Below are 18,237 nucleotides of genomic sequence, written 5' to 3'. Positions count from 1 at the left end.
TTGAACGACATCATTGGTTTTAGCATGTCGTGTACTAGAAAACGGGAAAAAAATTCCAAGTGCGGTGAAATTGCAAAAAAAGTGCAATCCCACACTTGTTTTTTGTTTGGCTTTTTTGCTAGGTTCACTAAATGCTAAAACTGACTTGACATTATGATTCTCCAGGTCAGTACGAGTTCATAGACACCTAACATGACTAGGTTATTTTTTATCTAAGTGGGGAAAAAAAATTCCAAACTTTGCTAAAAAAAAAAAAAAATTGCGCCATTTTCCGATACTCGTAGCGTCTCCATTTTTCGTGATCTGGGGTCGGTTGAGGGCTTATTTTTTGCGTGCCGAGATGATGTTTTTAATGATAGCATTTTGGTGCAGATACGTTCTTTTGATCGCCCGTTATTGCATTTTAATGCAATGTCGCGGCGACCTAAAAAATGTAATTCTGGCGTTTCTAATTTTTTTCTCGCTAAGCCGTTTAGCGATCAGGTTAATGCTTTTTTTTAATTGATAGATCGGGCGATTCTGAGCGCGGCGATACCAAATATGTGTAGATTTGATTTTTTTTTTATTGATTTATTTTGATTGGGGCGAAAGGGGGGTGATTTAAACTTTTATATTTTTTTTATTTTTTTCACTTTTTTTTCACTTTTTTTTTTAACTTTTGCCATGCTTCAATAGCCTCCATGGGAGGCTAGAAGCAGGCACAACGCGATCGGCTCTGCTAAATAGCAGCGATCTGCTGATCGCTGCTATGTAGCAGAAATGGAGGTGTGCTGTGAGCGCCGACCACAGGGTGGCGCTCACAGTCAGCGGTCATCAGTAACCATAGAGGTCTCAAGGACCTCTATGGTTGCAATGGAGACGCATCGCCGACCCCGATCATGTGACGGAGGTCGGCGATGACGTCATTTCCGGCCGCCCGGCCGGATGCGGTAGTTAAATGCCGCTGTCTGCGATTGACAGCGGCATTTAACTAGTTAATAGGTGCGGGCAGATCGCGATTCTGCCCGCACCTATTGCGGGCACATGTCAGCTGTTCAAAACAGCTGACATGTCCCGGCTTTGATGCGGGCTCACCGTGGAGCCCTGCATCAAAGCAGGGGATCTGACCTCGGATGTACTATCCCGTCCGAGGCCAGATAGGGGTTAAGAACAGCAGTGTCATTATAATGTTCCTAAATAGTAATAACAACTCTGTTATCGGGTGTCCCATAACCAGAGGCTGCTCCCTGTCCCTAATGCTAGGGGTGCCCGAACTTGCCCTGTTCACCAGAAAACTTCTGATGGTGAAGATGCCAGGGCCACGTACCTTTTCTTAGCCCCTTGAATCTACCCTCAGTCTGTACCCTTCCCACACTCAGGGAAGACAGGAGCAGTGTACTGTAATACACTGACCAGACTAATAAGATAATATGAACGAGGTAATGAAAATTACCAAAACATGCAAATATACACACACAAGTAACAGAGGGATGCACGGGGAATGAAGGATGGGGTTAAATCAAAGTAGGAGAATAAAGGGAATTATCACACACTCAAAACCTAGCAACATTCATACATAAGTCCACCAACCGCCTACTCTAATAACCACCAACAACAACCTTCAGCCATGCAGCAAAATGAGAGCCAGCCAGGACCTAGTTTATATAGCAGATGGGAGCAGCAAACAGTGCACAGCTGAGAGCCTAAACTCTCCAGGAGCTCTCAACAATGCAGATTACACCATTTAATACAAAGGTGAAGTGCTTCTAACCAGTGCAGGAGTAGAAAAAATCAGACGCTGCGGTCTTTTGTCTCCTCTCTGTCACGGTAAACCCGTAACATAAGTCTTATTCTGTGCCTCTGAAAAAAATATTTGATCCTTATTGTGCTCCCTGCAAAAAAATATTACCCCACACTGTCTCTCTTATGGTACATGGCCTTCTCGCTATCCTCTCCTATAAAATATTCCCACCGTATCTCTCCCCCTTCTATACTAGGACCACCACACTTTCCACGCTTGGGTACTATGACCGTCACACTGCCCCCTTAAAAACTAAAATCCACACTGTCCACCCTTGTGTACTATAACTGTCATACTTCCTCCTTATAAACTAAAAAGCCACACTGTCCACCCTTATAAATTATACCTACCCATCACAAATTCCTCAATTATGAACTATGAGCTCCACACTGTCCCCACATCATGCTGCCCCCTCTGCACAATGTCCCACTCATGTTGTCCCCACTCCATACTGAGCCATCCAAGCTGCCCCTCTCCATACTGTATCCTCACACTACCACTCTCTATACTGGCCCTCCATGCTCCCTTTTCTCCATACTGATCTACCCTTCACCATGCCACCTGTCCACAATGAGACCCCCCACACTGCCTCCTCTCCATACTGCGACCCTTCAAAATGCCCCACTTTTCATACTGAGTTCCTTATGTTGCCCCTCTCCATACTGGGTCCCCATGCTGTCCTCTCTCCATTCTGACCCTCCAACAGTGTCCACACACCATACTGAGTCCTTACACTGTTCCCCATACATTTTGTCCCTTGTACTAGTCCCTCACTCTGTAAGCCACTCCAGTCTTCAGTAATAGCCCCCTTAATCCACAGTCTACAGTTATAGCCCCCTAACCCCAGTCTATAATAATAGCCCACCTAACCCCAAATCTACAGTAATGTCCCCCTAAAACCCCAGTCTATAGTAATAGTCACCGATAACCCCAGTCTACAGTTAACTCCTGTAAACCCCAGTCAACTTTAATAGCCCCCTCTAACCTCAAATCTACAAAAATAGCCCCCTGTTGTGAATTCCGCTCTTGGGCTCCCTCCGGTGGTTGTAAGTGGCACTTTTGTGAGTTCTGCTCTTGGGCTCTCTCTTGTGGTTTCTAGTGGTATGGCTGCTCCTTGGAGTTAGCTGTCATCAGCTGCCTCCACTTATCATCTCTTCTGCTCGGCTACTTAAGTCTGGCTCTATCTTCAGCCAGTGCCACTTGTAAATGGTTCCTGGTTGGATTCACATCTCTTTGGAGTTCCCTGTTATCCTGACCAGTTCAGCTAAGCTAAGTTTTTGCTTGCCCTTTTCTGTCCATAGATTGTGGACTTATCCATTCTGTGCTTTCTATGTTTGTCCAGCTTATCAGTGTGAATTAATTCTGTCTTGCTGGAAGCTCTGGGAGGCAGATTTGCCCTCCACACCTTTAGTCAGGTGTGGAGATTTTTTGTAAACTCTGCGTGGATTTTTGTAGTGTTTTATACTGACTGCACAGTATTCCATCCTGTCCTATCTATTTAGTTAGACTGGCCTCCTGTGCTCATCCTGGTTTCATTCTGTGTATGTCTTTTCCCTCTCCACTCACAGTCATTATTTGTGGGGGGCTAATCTATCCTTTGGGGATTTTCTCTGAGGCAAGATAGCTTTCCTGCTTCTATCTTTAGGGGTAGTTAGCTCTTAGGCTGTGACGAGATGCCTAGGGAGAGTTAGGAGCATTCCACGGCTACTTCTAGTGTTGTGTTGAGCTTAGGGACTGCGGTCAGTACAGTTACCACTTCCTTCAGAGCTCATTCCATGTTGCTCCTAGACCACCGTATCATAACACCCCCCTACCCCAGCCTACAGTGATAGCCCCGTAACCTCCAGTCTACAGAAATAACCCCCCTAACTTTCGGTCTACAGTTATAGCCCACCTAAATCCCAGTCTACAGTAATAACCTCCACTAACCCAAAGTTTACAGAAATAGCCCTCTTAGCCCACAGTGTACATAAATAACCTCCCTAACCCCCAGTCTAGTTATAGCCCCCTAACTCCCAGTCTTTTGTAATAGTCCCCCTAGCCTTCAGTGTACAGTTATAGCTCCCTTAAACCCCAGTCTACAGAGATAGCCCCCTAACCTCTAGCCTGCAGTTATAGCCCCCTAACCGCCGGACTACAGAGATAGCACCCCTAACTCCAGTCTATGGTAAAAGCACCACCTAAACCCCAGTCTACAGTTATAGGCAACTAATCCACAGTCTTCAGAAATAGCCTCCCTAAACCCCAGCCAAAAGTGATATCCCCCTAACCCTCAGCCTACAGTGATAGCCCCACTAACTCACAGTCTACAGTTATATTCCCCTAAAACCCAGTCTATAATTATAGTCCCTTTAAACTCCAGTCTACAGTTATAGATATGCTAAACCCCAGCCTACGGGAACAGCCACCTAACTCCAGTCTATAATAAAAGCATCCCTAACCCCCTGAATCATCAGCTCTATGAGATTGAGATTACTTCATCACTCTGCAGGTACGTCAGCATCATTTGGACACTGCAGCACCTCAGAGCAGGGAGCTGATTGGCATGCTTTTGACCCCGAAGTGCTGGTTCTAGTACTTATGGGGTCAGTCAGCTCGCTGAGTTCCTAGTTTATTTGTATTCGCTTCTTAAAGATATGAATAGAAATAAATGGAGTTGCGAGGTGAGATACTAAAAAATGATAAAAAAAGTTTACCTCCCTCTTTTGTGCACCGGACCCCCGGTACCTAGTGGCAAATACGGGCCTGTCCCTGTTTATTAAAGATGAAGATGGCCAAGGTCAACGAGTTTGTATGTTCTCCTTGTCTTTGCGTGGGTTTCCTCCAGGTTTTCCGGTTTCCTCCCACACTCGAAAGACATACTGATAGGGAATTTAGGCTGTGTGTCTCAGTGGGGACAGTCACTATATAAGTAAATACAAAAAAATTTTTTATAAAAAATGCTACATATATTCTTTACGTATGTCAGCATTAAAAGCACCTTGGGACTGCTTCAGTTTACTCTGAAAAATCTTTAGTCCTCTATGTGGAAAGTATTTTGCAGCTTGCATCACCTCTTTCTGACTTTTATATGTAATAATTTGATTTACCAGGACTAGTTTTGTACCTACTTAGCTTTATGCTACATTTTTCCTTATTTTCAGTTGCCATTTTGGAAGCTGGGTATCGAACACTTTGTTTTCCATAGAGTTATGGTCTTAATATTTTCAATTTACAATAGACAGAACATTGTCCGGAGGACCACTTTAGTGCTATGTGGTATTGGGATGAGGGAGGCTTCTTTTTTTTTGCTGCTTACCCATTTAAGAATTTTTTTTCTGTAGAATTTTTCATTGACTTGGTATTTATTAGTAAATCTATAATATATTTCTCAGTGATGGCAGAACAGTGGCTATAAAGAAAATCCCAAAGAAGACTTTTACACTCTCCAAAAGAATACGGGGGGAAGTAAAGCAAATTCGGTAAATGATATTGTATTTAGGCAGTAGAGTAGAAATAGCTATTCTTCCTGTTCAGTTCTGTTGTGTTTCTTCATCTTTTTGTTACCTGTAGACACAGCATGCCTTTTGTGCTTTACATTGTCATAATATTGTTCAACCTGTACCTCTTCTGTAGGGACCTTGATCATCCTAATCTTTGCAAATTTATTGGAGGTTGCATTGAAGTTCCTGATGTGGCTATAATTACAGAGTATTGTCCCAAGGGAAGCTTGAGTGATGTTTTGCTAAGTGAAGACATTCCTCTGAACTGGGGATTCAGGTAATATTATTATGTTGTGCATATGTTGCCGTTACGTATGTGGTGAATTAGAAAACAATAAGGCTGCCGTCACACTATCAGTATTTGGTCAGTATTTTCCATCAGTATTTGTAAGCCAAAACCAGGAGCACTTTCTTCTATATTTATCACCCACTCATGGTTTTGGCTTACAAATACTGATGTAAAATACTCACCAAATACTGCTAGTGTGACGGCAGCCTTGAATCATTATACGTTACAATGATCAATTACTGTTGATAAAAATAAGTTACATAAAGTTGGATCAAAATCACTAAGGGAATCTGTCCGTAAGATTAACACCAAAAGCGCATATGAAGGCATGCAGGTCTTCGAATTGTAAATCCATTGAAACCTTTATATCTTCTATTTGTAGCTGCATTCCCAAGTAATTAGCGTCTTCCTTTATATTAAAATGAGGTTAAGTGCTCTGGGCGTGGCTGAGAACGCAAAGAAAATCTGTCACCAGGTTTTTGATGTTATCAGAGAGCAGAGACTCTGATTTCAGCAATGTGTCAATTTAATAAAATTATAGTTTTCTCTGCTGGGCAAAGTTCCAGAATTTGAGCATCTAATGGATGCACTTTTCTTTCTGGGGCCGCTGTGGGTTGCTATCTTTAAGCTGGGGAGGGCCAAATATCCATGGAACTTCCCAGTCTGAGAATACCAGCTCTGAGCTGTCTTCTTTACCTTGGCTGGTTGTCAAAAATGGGGAGAGACCAAATTCCGTTTTTTAAATTCTTTATTTAAATAATTTAAAAACACGGCATGGGAGTCCCTCTGTTTTTGATAACTACCCAAGATAAATAAGACAGCTGAGTGCTGCAGCCTGCAGCTGTCTGCTTTACCTGCATTTGTTATCTGAAATAGGAGTGACCCCACACCTTTTTTATATAGTTCGCTGGTCATTCATACATGGCATGGCTGTGAAGGTGCAAGAAGTGCCCACACCAGAAAAGCTTGTTGATTAACTGCTCCGAAGCCTTTCAACAAGGTTTATTAGTCTGCTGAATCTGAACAGTAAAACGGACTTTTTACTATACATCTGGGTTTCACTTCACTCACCCCTACTAGGCAGCTTTCCAACATTTATCTTGGTTTCATCACTCCAAAGTATACAGTCTTAGTAGTCTTCATATTTTTCAGCATCATGGGCCCTGGCAAATTGTAGACAGGCTTTAGTAGAGGCCTCCTTTATGGATGCCACTCATGCATGTCGCTCCTCTGCCTTCCATGCCATACTCTCTCACAGGAAAAACTCCACCCATTTTGGCTTTCTACTTCTTTAGCTAACTGCAGTGAAATTGAATGTCGAATTTCTTCAACCCTTTACATAAGGAGATACTCCAGTTTAGGTGTTAACTTCCATGGTTGGCATGGACATCTCTATGAGATTGTTACATTTCTATCTTTGTTAAATTTTTTAGTCACTTTTGCTCCAGTATTCTGATTGTAAAATAAAGCTATATTGATCATTCTGCGCCTCTCCTCGGCTCTCAACATTATTAAAAAACAAAGTCTGTATGTTCATAACTATACCACTGCAGTGCCCAAGGTCAATAAGATACTAATAGAGCGAGACTGTCTTTGCCCAGCAGCATTTGCAGAGTGCACATTTGTGTCATATCATATGGGCCTAATCATATGTCTAATCTGGCTTTAGACTTGACCTGACTTTAGGACCAATAACTTGGCAGTAAACTATAGCTCTTTTGACATTCAAAGGTGACTAACATTGTACTAAGATATTACAGTCTTTTTGTCAGGAGATATACTGCATTTTCAGCATAAAGTCCGAGAATAGCCAGGCACTCATTAGTAGATTTTATGATTCCATTAATAGTGTATAAATTCCATAACCATTGGAGCAGACAGGCTTGCAACGCTCCCTATCCCTAACAAAAACTGGCACAATGGCCATTACCACGTGATGCTTCTTCAAGTGATGTCTCACTAGCCATAGGGGTCAGTGCCACATATCGCCATGACTGGTATACAAATGCACAGACAGCTACTTATATAATTAACCTCTTTCTGACCTCGGACGGGATAGTACGTCTGAGGTCAGATACCGCGCTTTGATGCAGGGCTCCGGCGGTGAGCCCGCATCAAAGCCGGGACATGTCAGCTGTTTTGAACAGCTGACATATTGACGTGCCCGCAATAGCGGCTGGTGAAATCGCGATTCACCCGCCGCTATTAACTAGTTAAATGCCGGGCGGCCGGAAATGTGCGCATCGCCGACCCCGTCACATGATCGGGGGTCAGCGATGCGTCAGAATGGTAACCATAGAGGTCCTTGAGACCTCTATGGTTACTGATGCCGGCTAGCTGTGAGCGCCCCCTGTGGTCGGCACTAATAGCACACCTGCATTTCTGCTGCATAGCAGCGATCTAATGATCGCTGCTATGTTGCAGAGCCGATCGAGTGGTGCCAGCTTCTAGCCTCCCATGGAGGCTATTGAAGCATGGCAAAAGTTAAAAAAATATAAAAGTTTAAATAACCCCCCTTTTGCCCCATTCAAAATAAATTAAAAAAAAAAATCAAACCTACACATATTTGGTATCACCGCGTTTTATCAATAAATAAAGGATTAACCTGATCGCTAAACGGAGTAGCGAGAAAAAAATTAAAAATGCCAGAATTACGTTTTTTTGGTCGCCCTGACATTGCATTAAAATGCTCAGCTCAGCACGCAAAAAATAAGCCCTCAACCGACCCCAGATCATGAAAAATGGAGACGCTACGGGTATCGGAAAATGGCGCAATTTTCTTTTTTTTTTTAGCAAAGTTGGGAATTTTTTTTCACCACTTAGATACAAGAGAACCTAGACTTGTTTGGTGTCTATGAACTCGTAATGACCTGGAGAATCATAATGGCTGGTCAGTTTTAGCATTTAGTGAACCTAGTGAAAAAGCCAATCAAAAAACCAATGTGGGATTGCACTTTTCTTGCAGTTTCACCGCACTTGGAATTTTTTTTCCCGTTTTCTAGTACACGACATGCTAAAACCAATGAGGTCGTTCAAAAGTAAAACTTGTTTCACAAAAAATAAGCCCTCACATCGCCATATTGATGGAAAAATAAAAAAGTTATGGCTCTGGGAAGAAGGGGAGCAAAAAACGAACACGGAAAAACCAAAAATCCCAAGGTCATGAAGGGGTTAAAGATGGTGGACTAGTTTCTATCAATGATACTTTTCATTGCAGGTACTTAAATAATCCTTTCACGACCTATGACATATAGATACGTCATAGGTCATGTCCCTGCATTTGATTCGGGTTCTGGTGCTGAGCCCGCATCTTTCCCAGAACATGACAGCTGCTTGTGTGCTTATTTTGTGCCTCTAACAGCCGCTAGACGAATTGCAATCTACCCATGGCTGTTAGCATGTTAAATGTCTCTGACAGCAGCATGTAACACGAGTGCACCGTAAAAGTGTCACAAACCCCGCCAATCAGTGCCCCTGTCACATGATTGCAGAGCACCGATGGGTTGGCATGACAAACAGAGGTCTGCAGAAGGCCATGGTCGGCGTTCATAGGAGACAATGACTTCTGCTACACATAGCAGGCCTGAAGCCCTTCTATGTGTAGCACAAGATTGCAGCTTCAAATCTCCCAAGGGGACTATTGAAGACATTAAAAAGTAAAAAAAAATTTTGATAAAATATTTTAAAAATATAAAAGTTAAATTCACCCCCTAAAACAATAATTTAAAAAGTACATATTTTTGGTAGCGCTTCATTCAGAGTCGCCCAATCTATCAAAATATACAAAGAATTAATCCGACTGCTAAATGTCATAATGAGAAAAAACTCAAAAACGCCAGAATTACTTTTTTGGTCAAAGCAACTTTGCAATAAAATGCAATAACAAGTAATTAAAACATTGTATCTACCCCAACATGCTATCGTCAGCTTGGCATGCAAAAAATAAGCCTTCACCTGGCCCCACATCCAGAAAAATGGAGACGCGACGGGTCTTGGAAAATGGCACCATTTTATTTTTCCTTACCAAGTTTCCAACCTATGTAACTTTGGATTCTTTTTTCACTACTTAAATAAAAAAAAACTAATCATGTTTGGTATCTGTGAACTTGTAATGACCTGCAGAATCATAATTGCAAGTCAGTTTTAGCATTTAGTGAACCTGGTAAATAAAAACTTCAAATGAGCAATTGTGGAATTGCACTTTTTTTTGCAATTTCACCGCACTTGGAGTTTTTTCTCCATTTTCCAGTACACTATATGGTAAATTCAATGATGTTATTCAAAAGTACAACTCGCCCCGCAAAACATATGCCCTCAGTCGGCCATATTGGCCGAAAAATAAAAAAAGTTATGGCTCTGGGAAGAAGGGGAGCGAAAAATGAAAAACGGAAAATTGCAAGGTCGTGAAGTGGTTAAAGGTAAGTCAATTCACATTAATTTTAGCAAACTTCCCTATCTAATGAGATCAGGCAAAATGGCTACCCCCTGTGGCCCTGCTTTAGTAAACTTGCTTATTTTAGCAATGTGGAAGCATACAATTGCAACATTGCATAAAATGAATAAAGATGATGACTGAAAATAGAAAACATTTGAAATAATTGATTTGAGAAGTTATGCTACCCCCTATAATATAAAGAAATTGCAGAAATATATAGTTTTATGGTGTTCACCTAGTATCATAATTGTGAATATAAGAAAGTTTAAAGGTAAAAAAAGTAATTCATCAAACTCTATCTGTCTGGGCACTTTGCGTTGACACATCACACCACTGTCTCTGCAGAGAGTTTGCAATTGCTTACTTAGGGGTCCATTAATGACCTATGCTTCAAAGGGAGCCATTCCGTAATGCTTTGCTTAGCAAAAGGTATAGGAATCTTATTTGTAATAAATTGATAACTTCTTGTGCTTACATGCAAGTCTGGCGACATTCATATGTGACTCCATTTTATTAAGGAATTTTGCACCTATTTATACGGCTATTTTGAAATAGTTCTCTACGTGTGCAAGAGTAGATTCTTATTGGATCTCTTTATGTCTTTATGTGGTGTATCTTGATTATAGGTTTTCTTTTGCTACTGATATTGCACATGGCATGGCTTATCTACATCAGCATAAAATATACCATTCACGGCTTAAATCCACAAATTGTGTGATTGATGACCGATGGGCTTGCAAAATTACAGGTAAAATGTCTGCATCTTATATGTTCGTAAAAGCTACTGTTATACTCTAAATATAAAAAATAATTAATTGCCAAAAAAAAAACCAGTTCCATTCATGTGCCCTAACTCTTTCTAATAATCAATTGTCTAGTATACTTCAATTGCCTGCCCTTGTCCTGTAATTTCATCTCTATGTGGGCTATCTAGTCTTCTGTTGGGAATGTAGTTCTGCTACTTCCATTCTCGAAACGGAATCTAACGAACTGAGAAACGCACATCATTGGTGGAGGCGGGTCTATTTCTGTGAGTGACAGCAGTCTGAGCGCGTATGCTCATATCAGATTTCACAGTCACCTCCTTTGTACAGATCTTGATGATGCTTCGGAGTGCTGTCCCTTCGGATAACAAGCACGGTGATGTGCTGCTTGTTATTAGAGAGCATATCACAGGGCTTGTCAGCTGAAAGTGCGGCAGTTCAAAGTGGAACGCCAGCCAGGGCCGTGGGGTACTCGGTACCCGGTCCGGTACTTAATGGGATGTGTCACGGTGGCGGTGACCCGATCCGTGGCCCTGGGCGCCCATGTTAAGGGAAAAGTTTTTAAAGGGGTTTGTAAAAAAAAGTTTGTTCGTGACACCACCTGTGGTATTCGGAAAGGGGTGACCGACACTGCTTAAAGGAGTCCTCTGGGGTGATGTTATGGCAGCAGGGATGGTATGGCTTCCCACAGGTACATAGAGCAATTCTATATGTCAAGGAAATATTCTTCAAAACAGAAATATGTTTTTTTCATTGATGTCAGAAAGGTAAAGTGAGTTCACTGGCTGTGAACTTGCAGGACCTATCTGACTGCATCGTGAGTAGGAGAACTTTCTAACGCTCACGTTGCCTTCAGACAGGGAATAGCAGTTCACAGGAAGACACTGAGCACATGGTGATCAGTGTCTGCTGGATGACAGGCTGCATGGTCACTTCATGCAACCATGCAGCCTGCCACCTAGATGTAGCTAGACCTGTCGTGGAACAAATGGATAGCAGTATCTCTGCAGAAAGGTTATGAATATTGTTTTTTTTTTAACTCTTTTGCAGATGATGAGGGAATCAGGGGAATAGGTGAGGTCATAAGTATTGTTTAATTAAGATTATTAAAGGAGTCTGTGCCATTCTTTCAATTAAAGGACTTCATTCTGGTTGTCTGTGTTTTCATACAATGTCACTATGAGGTTAGTAATAGGGGCATCTTATTGATGCCTCTCCATTACAGACCTTGGCGCTTGATGTCACCTAACAATACAAAAGGTAACACCAACCCCCCCAACTATCACCCCACTTGCCACCGCTACAAGGCAAGTGGAAAGAGCGAGGCTAAGTGCCAGAATTGGTGCGTGTTAGAGACGCGTCTTTTCTGGAGTGGCTGAGAGCTGATGCTCTTAGCCTTTTGGGGGCCAGTATCCATGGCACCTTCCTAGGCTATTAATATCAACCAATAGCTGTCTGCATAGCCTTTCCTGGTTATTAATTATAGGAGGGACCCTGCATCATTTTTTTAGGGTCCCCCATTTTAATAGCCAGTAAAGGCTAAGTGTACAGTTGTTGGCAGATAAGTACGCCTGCGCAGAAGCACGATTTCGGGGAGCCTGTGTGGATTATGCATGGACGCGTCATCCATATGAAGTGAGCAAGAAGACGGGGATCATAAGAAGATGGGAGGTACCGGACCAAGACCAGCGACGCCTATCGGACCAAACCGTCCCCCAGGTGAGTATAGTAAAAGTTATTTTTCTTCTGTTACAGGTTGATTTGGGGGCTTATGTGCAGCATTATAGAATGTTGTATATAAGCCATTAAAGGGGGTGGCCGTAACTCGTACCTGGTGACAGGTTCACTTTAAAGTCAATGTAGAAATAGTCTTTTGCTACCCATTCTGAGAGCGGCATGATGCAAGGGTATAGACTCAGATTCCAGCAATGTATCACTTATTTTGCTGCTTGCTTCAGTTTTGATATTACTGTTTTATCTGCTGCAAATCTTTCCATTCTCTGAAGGTTTAGCTCTGTATAACTCGGTCTCTATCACTGATTGAGAGTTCTCTGTGTTCTGTGTATAGTCAGAAAGCTATCACCCTATGATGGGGCACAAAGTGCTCAATAATGTGGAGGTCTATATGGCAGCAGGTTTACTAGTTTTCTAGTGATAATCTTTAGCTGATGAAATTAATTTTATCAAAACTACAGCAAACAGCCCAGAAAGTGACACATCACTGGAACCAGGGTCTCTGTATCTACATTATGCTGCCTTTAGAATAGGTGGCAGAAACTTGATGATAGATTCCATTTAAATCCCTTCATCTAATAGCGTTAGCCTATAAGGCTAGGTGGCCATGATTCGGAATAGTAGTGATTTGGACGCAGCTCACCCAAAATGCTGCGTTCTACGATACAAGCACAGTGGATAAGATTTATAGAAATCCCATGCCCACTGTGCTTCTATTTGACACTGCGTAAACTCAGCAGCTGCACGAGGTTTATGAGCCACAGCAGGTGAATTTCTGTTGCCGAGATGCTTGTCTCTGCAACAGAAATTTCCACAATAGAATGTATTGGATACGGTAAAACCGCCTTGTTCAATGAACAGCGCTGCTATTTCCTGATCATGGGCACGTTCCCTAAGTTTAAAATTTAAGAATTTAGGCAGGATCCTATGCACATTATGGATTACGTAATTAAAGTATTTAATAAAATCTTACATAGCATATTTGTTCTTTTTCCATTTATAACTAAAAATAACCGTTTCTTTCACAATTTCATCAAATTGCTGATTTTAACAAAATATTTTTTGTACATTCCACTAGACATTTGTATTATATTGTTTCTTAGAAAACACATACATTATATCCAATTATTTATATACATTTGTTTCCTTTCAGACTATGGTTTGGACTTCTTCCGCAAGCCAGTTTCCGTGGATGATTGTAATACCTATCGAGATCATGCTGCTCAGAAGCACATACCACCAGAGACTCAGTTTGTCTCTTCTGCAGATGCTGATATGTGCAGGTATAGCATGTTGTTAATTGTGAGCGGTTGGTGCAAATTTGTACCTCCAATTTCAGTAAAATTTAGCGGTTCTTCTGCCACGTAATATGTCATTAAAGAGGATAATCAGGACTTTGCTAACAGAGGCAACTATCTGTTGTACCTGGCGCCGGTCATTGACTGCTCCTGTCAGAGATTTAGCTACTCCCTGTCAACAGGGCAGCAGTTTCTCTTCCTGTTGACAGGGTGGGACCACTGGTGCCATGCCGATTGACAGCCGGCTTCCTCTAATTGGGCAGAGGAGAATCGGCTGCAAATCAGGATGATACCAGTAGTCCCACCTTGTCAACAGGAAGAGAAACTGCTGCTCTGTTGACAGGGAGTAGCTGAATCTCTGGCAGGAGCGGTCAATGACAGGTGCCGGGTACAACAAACAGGTAGTTGTTTATTTTATCAATTACGTGCCTAGTATCCCGTAAAAGCTTTTGTGTCTTTTGGTTGTGCTAGAGCTGGCAGATCTTCCAAGATTTCCTTATGCATTTGGTACAAATATGTTCCTCACAATTATAGTTTGTGTTTACAGTTGTGTGAAAAACTGATTGCCCCTTCCTGATTTCCTATTCTTTTCTATGTTTTTCACACTTAAGTGTTTCAGATTGCCAAACAAATTAAAATATTAGACAAAGATAATAAAAGTAAACGGAAAATGCAGTTTTTAAATGAAAGTCTTTATTATTAAGGGAAAAAGAAATCCAAACCTGCAGGGCACTGTATGAAAAAGTGATTGCCCTCCCCCTTAAAACATAAATAAACTGTTATTAATCACATGTTTGGGAAGCTGAGTTCAAATTCCCTAGGCACATGCAGGCCTGGCTAATGCCACACCTGCTCTTAATCAAGAAATCACTAAGATAGGACCTGCCTGACAAACTGAAGTAGACCAAAAGTTCCTCAAAGCTAGAATGCCTCAATTCAAAGAAATTCAAGAACACAAGAGAAAAGAAAATATTGAGATCTATCAGTCTGCAAAAGTTTATAAAGCAATTTCTAAATCTTTGGGACTCAAGAGAACCACAGTAAAAGCCACTATCCACAAATGTTGAAAATATTGAACAATGGTGAGCCTTCCTGGGAGCGGCCGGCCAACCAAGAGGTCACAAAAGACCCTGAAAACACATGCAAATGATTGCATTCCTTACCACAGTTAAGATCAGTATTCATGACTCCACCATAAGAAAGAGACCTATAGGTTTGGATTTCTTTTTCCCTTTGTGATAAAGACCTTTATTTAAAAACTGCATTTTGTGTTTACTTGATTTATCTTTGTCTAAAATTTACATTTATTTGGTGATCTGAAACATTTACGTGTGAACAACATGAAAAAAGAGTAGGAAATCAGGAAGGGGCAAACACTTTTCACACAACTTTATATTGTTAGTATGGGGTCGTTATATAGATACTGGCTTCGTGTATTTATAGTCATATATTGTTGATATTAGAATATTTTTTGTGGCTATATTTTCAGAAAAATTTAGAAAAATTGTCAATAGCTATCTACCCTACAACAAAGCTTACCCTCAGACCTAAAGGCAACACCAAGAAGTCTCCTGAATGAGCAAATCAAAATAAATTAAGTTAATCATCGTGATTTCTAAATGTTTAAAGGGGTTGTCTGGGATTAAATTTATTTAGCTGTAGAAATGCAGATGCAAAAAATAACAAACAACCTCCCCAAGTCCAATGCTGCATCTCCTCTGCAGTCTGGTGTTTGTTGACAGGCTGCATTGGTGATATACTACATGTGGATTACTGCTGAGCCATGTGATTGGCTGCAGAGGTCACATGCACTGTAGTCCTGACGTCACCAATGCAACCTGTCAACAAAGCCCAGGGCAGTGGCGGAAGTCAGTATTGAATTTGGGGAGGTTGAGTATAGTTGTGTTTGTTTTTTTCCACGTTTGCAAAAGTATATTATAGGAAAACAAAAATTAATCCTGGATAACCTCTTTTAGCTCAGACACTTTAAAACTGGAATAATGAATGTGTATTCTTATAGTAATAATGAAAATGTTTTCCAATTTGCTTCACTTTTTAGTTATGCAGTTATTTTACTCGAAATAGCAATCAGAAATGATCCTGCTTCGGTAAGACACATGACTTATTGTATAATACTCATACAAATATATGGTGAAGGACACTCAGTTGAAATGGGTCATTGTCTATATATATCATAGAAATATGTACCTTGAAAGATTTTTCAGTGATATAGACCAAGTGTCTGATTCCTCATAGCTTTTACACCAGTATTCTGGAGTAAAAAGCTTTGAAAATTCACAAAAATCTTGGTGCAACGTGAGACAACTTTTGGTGGTCTCATGACAAAGTGAGAAGAGCCGGGGAAGGACTAGAGCGTGGCAACCCCTGCTTGTCAAATTTATGAGGTGCAGTGGCATTCCTTACATCACAAATCTTACTCCAGTTGCTGACTGAAGTAAGATTTGTGGTGAGGTGCTTATGGAGGCATACATCACTTTTCAGAAGCGCAGGATTAATTAAGAGGCATTCACGTCTTAATGAATCTGCAGCGTCTGACTCATCATGCCCACTCAGTGAGACTGTTGAGAAGAACGCCAGTCTTGATGAATCTGGGTCCAAATGTGTATCGCACAAGGTCCCAGAGTCTGGAGGAAGAGTGGCGATACAGACAATCCAAGCTGCTTGAGGTCTAGTGTGAAGTTTCCACAATCAGTGATGGTTTGGGGAGACATGTCATCTGCTGGTGTAGGTCCACGGTGTTTTATCAAGACCAAAGTCAGCACAGCCGTCTACCAGGAAATTTTAGAGCACTTCATGCTTCCCTCTGTCGACAAGCTTTTGGAGATGGAAATTTAATTCTCCAGCAGGACTTGGAACCTGTCCACACTGCCAAAAGGACCTATACCTGGTTTAAAAACAACAGTATCACTGTACTTGATTGGACAGCAAACTCACCTGACCTTAACCCTATAGAGAATCTATGGGATATTGTCAAGAGGAAGATGATAGACACCAGTCCCAACAATGCAGATGAGCTGAAGGCTGCTATCACAGCAACCTGGGCTTCCATAACACCTCAGCAGTGCCACAGGCTGATCGCCTCCATGCCACGCCGCATTGATACAGTAATTGATGCAAAAGGAGCCCAAACCAAGTATTAAGCGCATTTACTGAGCATACATTTCAGTAGGCCAACATTTCAGGTTTTAAAATCATATTTTCAAGATGGTGTTATAAAGTATTCTAATTTACTGAGATAATGACTTTTGGGTTTTCATTGGCTGTAAGCTATAATCATTAACATTAACACAAATAAACACTTGAAATAGATCACTCTGTTTGTAATGACTCTATATAATATACGAGTTTCACTTTTTGTTTTGAAGAACTGAAATAAATTAACTTTATGATGATATTCAAATTTTGCAAGATTTTTTTTTGCCTAAAATATAAAGGAAGTGTGTCATATTTAACCTTAAGCCTTTTAGAGATCATTTCATCTTCAACTTGCTTAACTGTTCACAATAGCAGTAATTTTGACCGGGGTGCCCAAACTTTTACATGCCACTGTGTATGGTTACCTGCTTTGTAGACATTCATATTACTTCATATCTGACCTCTTGCTTTGAAACTGACGTTGAAACTCCCACAATGCACTGCACAATTTTGTTGAAAAGTTGGCTTCTCCTTTATATAGCCTAACAATATTAAGGTTGTTTTCACATGTCATTTTAAAGCTAAAAAAGAGGGCGTCTAAAAAAATTAATTAGAATATTTTCTGTATAATCTCCCTCCCTTTATGATTTATTTCTGACACGAGCTTCAAAAATCAGAGTCCTACAACTGGATCAAAACAATACATGTGAAAGCGCCCAAAGACCCCCAGCTATAATTTGTTAATTGAAAAGTTAAGTTAAATTCAGGTGCAAAGGGTTAATCTGGCTAGTAAAATTCTGAACAGTATCTTAGAATGTGTAGTGTTGTAGCAATGGTGAAATGAATCATTCTACTGGGTAACAAGGGTTATCAAACGTGGGAAATGTTTCTCTGCAGATATAATCGATATTGTTGTGGTGTAGAATATAAATAGACGGCAATTTCCTATGCGGTTCAAATAGTAATTGGTCCCAGTCTAGAAATGTTGTGTTGGGTAAATCCCTTCTATGGTTCTGAAAATCTATGGATACTTATAAATAGGAATTAATGGCTATTTCCATCATGAATGCTTATGCACACAGGAGAGTTTGGACCTGCTCATATCTCCAGGTTCATCCATATGGGCATATAGGTCATAAGAAGCTGAATAACATGATACCTAGATATCCATGATTCGAAGTCTAATTACAGAGAAATCCATGATTTTCTTAATATGTTCATGAGCTGTTAAGATCTATAGGCGGGACACTGACCTTCATAAGAATCTGAATCCATAGTTTATTTTAAATGAAAGGGGAC

At 40.9% G+C, this 18,237-nt stretch overlaps 1 pseudogene; it reads left to right on the top strand.

The window, feature by feature from the left end:
* LOC138675225 (atrial natriuretic peptide receptor 2-like) overlaps nt 1-18,237 on the top strand; it is a 153,027-nt pseudogene that overhangs the window by 15,607 nt on the left and 119,183 nt on the right.

Source organism: Ranitomeya imitator, chromosome 1, assembly GCF_032444005.1.
Source record: "Ranitomeya imitator isolate aRanImi1 chromosome 1, aRanImi1.pri, whole genome shotgun sequence".
Lineage (NCBI taxonomy): Eukaryota > Metazoa > Chordata > Amphibia > Anura > Dendrobatidae > Ranitomeya > Ranitomeya imitator.
Note: the sequence above shows the minus strand (reverse complement) of the source record. Positions and strands in the feature narration are given on the sequence as shown.